The sequence below is a fragment of the Sander lucioperca genome, chromosome 23 (assembly GCF_008315115.2).
Source record: "Sander lucioperca isolate FBNREF2018 chromosome 23, SLUC_FBN_1.2, whole genome shotgun sequence".
Classification (NCBI taxonomy): Eukaryota; Metazoa; Chordata; class Actinopteri; order Perciformes; family Percidae; genus Sander; species Sander lucioperca.
In genome coordinates this window covers 11,990,003-12,001,168 of record NC_050195.1, presented here as the reverse complement: position 1 = coordinate 12,001,168, position 11,166 = coordinate 11,990,003, and positions in this window count along the sequence as shown.

Below are 11,166 nucleotides of genomic sequence, written 5' to 3'. Positions count from 1 at the left end.
GCTTTAGTGTTGAAATTCTGAATACTTAGGCCTCGTAGATGCAGGCTCTAATACAAAATTTCAACAGTGCCTAAACCGGGGGTTTGATTGTTTGTCCATGAATTTTTTTTAATCTGGCCTACAATAAAAGATAATGCAGTGCACACACACACCATATAAAAGGACACACACACACACACACACACACACACACACACACACACACACACACACACACACACACACCATATAAAAAGGATACAGACATGCACAAACATCTGTCTGCATTTCCCCTATGTCATTATTTGCTTATTGATGCTTGGAGTTACTAACATTTTACAATATTAATAATGTCCTCTGCCACAGGATGCCTAATTTATGTTAATGTGAAAAGTGATTAATTTGGATTCAAAAGTTACTGATAATTATTTTAAAAGTTACTCTAAACATTTAAAGCAACTAAATACATTTAAGGGCAAATAAACAAGAGTTAACCTAGGGGAAACACTTTGCGCACATGCATTGCACCCTCTTTTAATCACCATAAAAATGTATTAATTTGGTGAGTCGCTTGCGTACAAGCTTGCCTTCTTTGATTTTTTCGGTCTGCCTTCTTGCCAAATGATTCAGCCGAACTTTACAATACCAGGTAGACGCCATCCTGGCCAGAACATGGACATGGTTTGCTTCAACGCACATATCAAACATGTGGTTGTGCAAACTTGGGAATAGGTTTTTCCCCAAACAATCAGCAAGGACTTGACTGACAATTTGCATTGCTGTTCCCCGTCCTTGTGGAGCCTTTCCCCCATTGGTTTTTAACAGCCTCTGAAAGCACTTCTCTGTGGCCTGGCAAACAGCAATAATGCCGGCAGATGGTTTTTGTAGGCCACCTCTGTTCTTCAACTCTAGAAAAGGATGTGCAGAGTCTGATGTCAGTACCAGTGAACAAGGCATGCAGGTAACCTTCTGCTTCATTTTCTTCACGATGAAGCCTGTGATGTAGCTAATGACTGCCTCCTTGTACTCTGAGAGGTTATCTACATCTGCAAGGTCAGTCAGGATTTCTTCTTCAGGCAAACGCACTTCCACAGACGCCACATCCACCCTGCGTGCAATGTTGACATTTGCAGGTGTAGAGTCCAGGATCTCTGTGTTGTCACAAAGAAGACAGTTGCCTGTGCCCTTCTTCACCTGGTGCCTTACAAGAAGGCGCTTGTAGGCTCCATGAAATTGCCTTGCATTGGGATTGTTGTTAAACCCACCACGTGCCCTGACTGCCGAGAAGAAAAGCTCCAGGTGATCCTGACTCAGCTTGTATGTCAGAAGGTATCTGCATGGTGCACTTGGTCTCTCCACAAGATCTTCGTAGACATTGAGCACACTTCTACCACAAGCAATGAAGCCACAGATTGGGGTCTTCTTCTGAGTGGCATGGATGTAGACCAAGTTGTTGCTCTTGTTTTTAACCTTGACCCCACGAAGACATGACTCTGCTTTTTCCAAAATAGCCCTGGCACGATCTTTTGTTGAAGGCTTGATTGGTGCTTTAAGTCCTTTCCCAAATGGATTGCGGCTATTAAGGACATCAAAAGCTGCATCAACCGTTCGCAAGAACTGAACTGTAGCCGCACATCCTCTGAACTGGGGATAATTCAGCTTTTGCTCACAGTACTCCAGTGCATCAGCCACACTGCTGCAGAACAGTTGGGCTGCAAGGTGGACCTTCATTTTCTGTTGTCGCCAATTGATGTGTGCCATTTTCAGCTTGTTGCCAAGACGCAGACCCTCCTTTTCTTGAAGTTTGTTGAGTTCCTCAATGTACTGCCATCTGATCTGTTTCCCATCCTCTGTCTCCAACACTCCAGCTGTAGAAAATGAGTTTCTCAAGAGTTTTAACATGTGAACATGGATCCAAGAGCACATGCAACTTTTGTGTTTGATCCTCTGGGTGGAGAAAATGAGGTCTCATGTTGTGTATGTCAAGGTTGGCACCAAGCTCTTGGATCATGGAGAAGTTTTGTGATGGTCCATCACATGTCAGTGACACAACCTGAACTCCGATGGCATGTAGGCGACGAAGGCTCTCCCGAATGATGTTCGCCCTCTCTGCTCCAGTGATACTGCTGATGAGGAAGTATGCAATGGGGATCTTCCAAGACCCACTGATAGCTACAACCATGATGACCAATGCCTGTGTGGCTACCGTGTTTTCTATTTCGCCAGTACCAATGTCGACATAGCCATGAATTTGATCCCCTCCAAACTCAATTTGCTGGTGAATGTACATTTCGTCCATCATTAAAGAGCAGATAACTTCCTTTCCCTCTTTACGGTTTTCAGAGACATGACGTTCGAGAGCGGTAAAAGATGCAACGGTAAATCCAGGATCTGCTGAGACGCTGTTGTACCATCTGCGCATAGTTTGAGGATGCAGCAAAGCAAAATTGAACTTTTCTCTGACAAAATCATATGCCCTTGGAGAGTAGAAGTGTAGTGTAGTCGCAAACTGTTTTAGTTCTTCAGAAAATGTTGCTGACTTCGACTTCTTTTGAATTCTATTTAGACTATGTATATAGGTACATAATTTATAGAGTCCAGAAGAGCAGCACATTCATTGGAGATCATCAACTTTTGAGTCTTTGAATCTTTCTAAGAATCTTTGTCAGATCTTTCAAGCACAAGACTCGCGATTTCATTCTTTTTACTTGCTCAGACCTCAATCTAAGCTTTTTGCGAGCTACACCAAGCTGATCCTGTACTGCATCTACTTTACGCTTGAGTGTTCTTGGAGACTCTGAAACAATGTAATTGTGATCTATGCTTGAAATTTGTTGTTGTGGTTTGGAGTGGTAGTCATGATCAAGCATGATTGTTTGTGAGTCTCCGCTTATGGTACACTCATCATGTCATCATCAGCGACCTCAACCTCAGCATCGGCATCTATCATACCAATATCATCATGAAGGACCATGTCAATGGCATTGGTCTCCTCAGCAGTCTCTGGCATCACAATGCCATTGTTATAATCAGAAAAAGGAATATAACCACTATCTAAATTGTCAGTGATGGCCTCATTATCCAACATAGAACACAAATCAGAGGATCCAAGCACACATGAGGCTGAGCAAGACAGCTGGATGAAGAACATGAAGAGCCAGATGTAGAGACCAAACTGTTACTTACCTCCATAGTCATACTTACAAACTTGGTCTGTGTGGCTCTGTTCCTTCCTTCCTTTGGACACAAATGTGGTGGAAAGTTGAAAATGGTAGGCACAGCAGTGTCCTTCAGCCTCTTCTTGCCCTAATGGTAAATACATAAAACATCAGCAGGTAGATTAAGATACATATCACAGGATTATAATACTGTACAAATTATGGTGTATTCTGAAAAATAAAGTACAGACTTTTAATAGTGGTTGAATAACCACTATTAAAAGTACTTCATTTTTAATAATAAAATACTCAAAAACATACACAAAACAACAGTGTTGGCATACTAAATAAAAATGTAAAAATTTGTATATACAAAAAAATATTTTGATTATACAGGAGCAATGAAGCCATAAGGACAATAATACACAGTTGTAACAAAATGATGTTGGTGGAAATTAAAAGTTTGACACCATTATCACAGACATCATTTTGGGTGACTGATGATTTCTCATTTCATTAAATGTTGCTATCCACACATTCAGAATATTTTTTACTGTTTTGGTACTCCATGTTATGTATTTCAGACACTTACACCACTACTGTAAGTGATATATAAAAAGTATAAATGATGCATTAAAATTAATGTCTACCTGCCGGTTTGTGAAAAACTGATCTTCCTCAAAGTGTGAACTGCACAGACGTGACTTTTCGGGGTTCCATTTGCTGGTCTCTCTCCTCATGTTCACCAACCATTGCTTCAGCCTGCCATCAGAAGGAAATCTGTTTGGAAAGAAATGCGGTTCATGTTGTGCATTTAGAACTCACATCCAGAAGGTGTATATATTATCAATTTAACACTAACAAGGCACCACATCTGCTGTATGCATCTGCAATGAAAATTATTAAAATGTATATTTAATAGATTAAGTTAAGATGTGACAATAATATATATATTTAAGTTTTTTTCAAGACAGAACACTAATGTAACTTTACAATAATATATATTTTTTTCATGTGTGCCATTTTATCGCAAAAACGGATATTCTGGCCCACTGCCCCCGCACTGAGACCTCCGATTCGACGCCCCCCCCCCCGGCAGCTTTATCCGAGGGGTGACGATGATGTTGTGTGGGTGCCGCCGCCGTGGGGATGATAGGGTATGTGCCTGGTAAATTCGGGCCAAAAAGGATACGCAACCCCGGCACGTGCGGCGGCCCCGCCCTGGCCATCCTTCGCGCGCGTCCGGGTGACGTTGCACAACTCTTGGGGTACATATATTTCAGTATATTCAAGTAAAAGCAGTCACCGCTTGTCCCGTGCCAATGCGCCACACGAACCTCAGATGTGGGGGGGTAATTTAAACATCACACGCGGTCCCAAAATGATTATAATCCCGTGCGAATAGGGTTTATATGAATTTGCACTATAACGTTAGCTAGCTATATCAGGCTTTGATTTTAAGCTAACATTACCATTACATGCACACCGATTAGCACCACACCACACCACATTAATCATAGACTGTATTAACAGTATGATTTTAATCCGTTTATACGGTCTGCATAACGTTATTAGTTAGCCCGCTAGCTTGGTAAGCAAGGTGCAATCTAGCTAGCTAACTGATATTAATTGGGATGCTAACGTTGGCTAACGAAAAACAGTATTAAAACAAAATGTAACGTTACTTACCGGAAAAACTGAACTGCCGACTCCTTTGAGTGTCTTGTCGTACAACCAAACGCTGAACAAGACATTATTAGGCGACCAACTGTCACCGTCAGGAAGATGGAACCTGGTCAATCCTCAAAATGAAGTTCACGTGCCATGGATAAGCTTTGCTAAACCTGTCATGATTGACAGGCCGCGAACTGTCAATCACATCATAGCCACGCCCTAAAACACCCCCTGCTTTATCGTCGATTTTAAAATCAACGAGACCATAATTCAAAAAATGAACATCATTCTGTGTTGCAGAAGACTTAAAACTAGCGATTGAGACCATAAACTCATTATGAAGATGTTTACTGAGGTAATAAATCAAGTGAGAAGTGGGTCATTTCGCCATAGACTTCTATAGAAACCGACCTCCTTTTTGCAACCGCACGTGTCACCCCCTGCTGGAATTCAGATAGAATGCAGGTTTAAGGCTGCATTTTGCCGAACCGGATGCGCTGTCCACTAATATATACAGTCTATGACTGCAACTCAAACACTCTGGGACAAGATGTCACTTGTAAGATGACAAATTTAGATGTTACCACTGTAATTAACACTAAGCTGCAATTTATATAATAATATTAGCATCTCATGCTCCTTTAATATCAGAAAAATACAGGCAAGAGCATAATTATTATATCAAAATCCGATTTGCTAAGCCATATCCAAACTGAATCAAGAAAAAATATGATTAAGTAATAAAGTGTATAATTAAGTGGCTATAATCAATACTTGTATGTAAAATCTGTCAAACGTAGTAATGAGCCCACATAGCAGCAGTTCCTCTCAGCTCTACATAGCTTTATGTTCACTTTCTGGCTCACAACTTTACTGTTTTGGTTCGGTCTCATTGCTCTCATTGTGTTCTTTTCTGGGCACAGCAGGCAGCTGTTTTTACGTAAGCTAATTTCTGCCAATATGATGAATAAAAAAAAGATCCTGTAAGTCATTTTAATGAGAAACCTTCTCAACCCTTGTAATGTGTTAGAAAGCTGCACTCATTTTTTGTGTTAGCGGGTCAAATTTGACCCGTGATTTAACTCAGCCCAAAATACTCATAAAACAATGATTATAATCCAATATTGTTTTTCACCTCATAGTTAACTTATTATGTATTCATTTAAATGTAAACACCCTTTTAAATGTTATTTTTTGCCACCATGGACCTTTGGTCTTAAAGTATACCACTCATTTTTAACTTAAAAAATGTTTAAATTCACTCATTATATTTCCAGTAATGAAGAAAATGGATAATTATGTTATCTGACTATAAGAGACTAATATTAGAACACATCTCCAAAATGATTTGCATGTGGGGTTTTTTCAACTTAGTATTATAAACCATAGTGACATCTGTGGTGTTACGGGTCAAAATCGAACCGTATAGATTTAGGTTAGGAAAAAGGTAAGTCTTTTAAAGGTCCTATGACATGCTGCTTTTTTGATGCTTTTATATAGGCCTAAGTGGTCCCCTAATATGTATCTGAAGTGTCTTTCCTGAAATTCAGCCTTGGTGCAGAATTACAGCCACTAGAGCCAGTCCCACACTGAGCTTTCCTTAGTATGTGCCATTTCTGTGTCTGTAGCTTTAAATGCTATTAAGGGGGAGAGAGGGGGGCAAGGTGGAGGGTGGGGTGTGGCCTTGACCAACTGCCACTTTGCTTGTTTGCAGCCATGATCTTTCTCATGGGTGGGCAAAGCAGAGAAAGGGGAGGTAACCTTCCTCCTTATGACGTCATAAGGGGAAGATTCCAGATCGGCCCATCTGAGCTTTCATTTTCTCAAAGGCAGAGCAGGATACCCAGGGCTCGGGTAACACCCATCGCCATTTCTAGCCACTGGGGGACCATAGGCAGGCTGGGGGAACTCATATTAATGTTAAAAAACTTCATAAAGTGAAATTTCCATGCCATGGGACCTTTAACAATAATACACATATAATGAAGAGGAGGGTCCAAGTGACCCAGATGCTCAAAAAGAGTTCTTTAAATAAAAAAATATTGACATTTAATGGTCGTCAATCCCTTATTACAGTACACTATACTTTATTATATCATACTTCTACACTACACATTTTCAAATGTTGGCGGGTACCAACATTTCATGACTTTAAAGTTATAATGGCCACTTTAATCATATATATATATATATATATATATATATATATATATTTACTCTTGATAAATTGGCACAATATCAGAGATTGTTAACCTTCAAAAGTTATGCAATAACTCCAATAGATTTCGATACCAAAGAGCACGATCTCCATTAGACTATTACTATTATTGGACTATTGGAATTTTATCTATTTGTGTGGGACAAGATTTGTGTATCCCTAAGGGTTAGAGCAGGTGCCTCGGACCTCAAAACAATAATAAGTGACTCGCTTTTTACGTAAGCTACAGTACATAACATGTATACATGTATGTTTCAATACCTTTCAAATTCATATCACCATCACCCTATGATGCATTGTAGACCTAGTATGTATGAAGAATTACTCATGGGATGTCAGATATGACAAAGAAACCTAGAGTATTTCAATGTTTCAATGCCTACTTCCCTTGCACATAGATCATCTGTAGCCTAAGACTCTTGCTGTGCATATATGATGGATGTCCATCATATATGCACAACAAGAGTCTTAGGCTACAGATGATCTACTCACAGCAACACATGTACATCAAGTTTATCTATGCTCGAATCAGTGAGAATAGCTGTGAGAGTTGTTTATGCAAATTCATCGTCAAGCATTATCCTATCACAGAGACATGTCCCTGTTCTCTGACTAGTACAGAGAACAGAGATGCTTTGTATGTTACACATATCCAGCATCATATCTGAGCCACTCTAAGTCTAGGGGAATAATAATAAATGCTTAATCCATTAAAATTGGACTACCAGTGCACTGCAAAAGCAGAATATTTCAGTCAAACAACTTTTCATGGTTATTTTTTATTGCTTCTGATTGTTTCTTCAAATCAAACATTCTTGTATTGCTGTTTAATTAAACTCTGGATAACATTTTATCAACAATGATTAAGTTATCTAATCAGGATTGTCTTTTTTTTTTTTTTTTTTTAAACAATTCCATTTTTAGATTGATGCCAGCACCAGACAGCTGACAGATGTACAGTAAAAGACTTGTTTGTCATCATATGGTGATCGCCTAGCAGCGTTAGAATTTTGTAGGCGGAAAAAAACTGCCACGACACACTCGCAAATTAAACCACTTTGAGCGCATGAAAAACAAACAAAAAAACCTTCTGATAAAGGAGGCAGCAGCAAAAACCAAAGGGGAGCATTCCCAACCCACTCGGTATAAAAATGCTCTGAAGATGTTGAGAAAAAGATGGATGCATTATGATGATGAAAAAGAGGCTTTTAAGCAAAGTGGGAGCCAAACGAGAAAGGGGAACAAGATAAGTCGACATTTCAAAGGAATGCTTAGAAAAGGGATTTGGTACAGGAAGCAAGTGGCCTGTTCTTTCCAGATGGGAGAAATTGTCTTGGGCCCATAACAGATTTTGAGTTAGATCTCAGAAATTATGAAGAGGTGACAGTTAACAATGTAATCACAGTTGGACAACTGTACACTGACACAAAACTCGCTCTTCTTAGGTTTTATTTGACCACACAGAAAAAAAGAAAAGAAATTTGACAGTCCACACAGTCACAGCACAAGTTTGGCTCCAGTCTTCCTCTTTGTCTTTCAGTGTTGCTACAGCATCACCTGCTGCAGTTGAAGCAGTCAGCGCTGAGTCAAACTTGTCATTATTTGTAGTGCTTCCAAGTAAAAGCACTACAAATAATGACAAGTTTGACTTTTTACTATATTCCACAGAGGGTGTGAGTGATAACGTTTTTTTCAGAGCAGCAACATTTTTTAGGAGGCTTTTCTGAAAATGAGCAACATATTTCAGTTTCACCACAAACCATGGCATCTGGTGAGAGAGTGAAGAGAATATTGGTTGTTCACTGAGAGCAGATACTGCGAGAGCTAACAGCACATTTCTGTGATGATGGACTTGGAGAGGTTGACATCAAAATCAGGCTTGTTCTGCCAGATGGAACACATGAGATGGCATATGATGATGAAGGAGTTGTGAGAGACTGTCTGAAAACTGGAATAAATTCTACATCCAGTGCACAACAGGAAATGCTGTGCGCCTTTCCTACGGCATGATTTTGGACTCCAGCAGTGGGAGAGTGTAGGCCGAAATAATTGCTTTTGGATGGGCAGGGGGGGATATCTTCCTGTGAAGATCGCGCCTGTCATATTAGAGCAACCTGCCTTGGGATATGTAAAGAGTGATCTAGTGGAGAATTTGCTCAAGTACATGCCTGAATCTGAGCATACAGTGTTTGAATAATGACTATCAGATTTTAACGGTGTTGACCAAGAACAATTAATTGAGATCCTAGATAACCACAGCTCTAGAAGGATGTCAATGAAATTCTCCAGGAGCTTGCCTACAAAATGCTTGACAACCAGACAGCCGAGCCTGTTTGACTGTAATCTTCGTGACGAAGCATCCAAGGCTAACCAGGCCATGACTACCAAAACTGACAATGAAAATGAACCAGCAGGCACCAAAGCTGATCAAATACTGGCAAAATTAGGCTCAATGGAAACAGGGTTCACCTCTAGGCTTGATGGTTTGGCAGCAACTCTACAAGATGTGAAAAAGGAGATTAGCGACTGCAGTGAACGCATGTCCCATGCAGAGGAGCGTATTTCCACCGCGGAAGACGAGCTAATTAGCCTGCAAGCTAAAGTCAACACGCTACAAGCTAAGAACAAAACCATGGAGGATAAACTTATGGATTTAGAAGCCAGATCTCGTTTAAACAATCTACGGCTTGTGAATTTGCCAGAGGGCGCTGAAGGCGCAGGCGGGGACATGTGTGCCTTTTTAGAGAAATGGATCACCGAGGCGTTGGAAAAAGAGGGGCTACAGTCCTCTATTGTTTTGGAAAGAGCACACAGAATTGGACCAAAGAACGACAACGCATCACGCCCGAGGACCGTGATAATGAGGTTTCACAACTATAAGAACAAGCAGGCAGTATTTACCGCTGCACGGGAGAAAAAGGAGGCTTATTACGAAGACCAACAGGTCCGTTTCTACCCAGATTTGGCTACGGGAATTGCCCAGCTGAAGAAGAAGTTCGACCCAGTTCGCGTGGAACTACATAAACTGGGTATTCGCCATGGAATGTCTCATCCCACGACCCTGCTTGTGACTCACAAGGGCAAAACTCATTCTTTTAAAACCCCTGCTGAGGCACACGTTTTTCTCAGGAGAATCCAAGAACACTTACATGAAGAAGACACAGGAACACAAGATGATAGAGCCAATTAATGTGGTATGTGATTTGTTGTAGGCAGGACACCAATAACCAAGACAAGCCCATTTTCAATTTATTTTATTATTTTATTTCACTTAATGGGGGGGGGGATACCCTCTTGAGTGGGGGAGGGGAGAGGGGGGTTATGTTTGTTCAGAGTGTTGGATGTTTGTTCTAACATCCCAAATTGTTATGCCTATAAACAAGGATAGTTTTACATTGCAAAGCAACCTGGTAAATTTAATTTTTAAGTTTTGTCTCAAGAAGTGAATCTTAATTTTATTTCATGGAACTGCAGAGGTCTGCAACGTCTTCAAAAGATAAAACAGGTTATGAATAAACTGAAAGAAATGAATGCTAAAATTGTACTGTTGCAAGAAACTCATCTCATTGATGATAGTATAAGGGTGAGAAGGAGGTGGAAGGGCACTGTGTATGCGGCATCGTTTACATCTCAAGCTAGAGGGGTTATGACACTAATTCATGAGTCGGTTCCATTTAAAATAAAAATTATTATTAAAGATAAAAGGGGAAGATTTCTAATACTTCAAGGATCTTTGTTATCAGAAATGCTAAATATAACAAATGTTTATGGTCCTAATGTGGATGATAGCAATTTTTATAATGACCTATTTTTTACTCTCTCAACACTTCCAGGACTTCATATGATAGCCGGGGACTTTAAGTGTACATTAAACCCAGAAATAGACAGATCAACTGGGGTTGATAATTCACATAACAACTGCAGGGCTACAATCCATAGGTTTATGAGAGATTTAAATTTATTAGATATATGGAGAGAGAGAAACCCGAATGTTAGAGCTTATTCTTGTCATTCGGGCACCTTAAGACGTACTCTAGAATAGATTTCTTTCTTGTTTCTTCAGAATTGCAATCTAAAATTTCTGACTGCTCTTATGATAATATTGTGATCTCGGATCATGCACCATGCTGTTTGGCC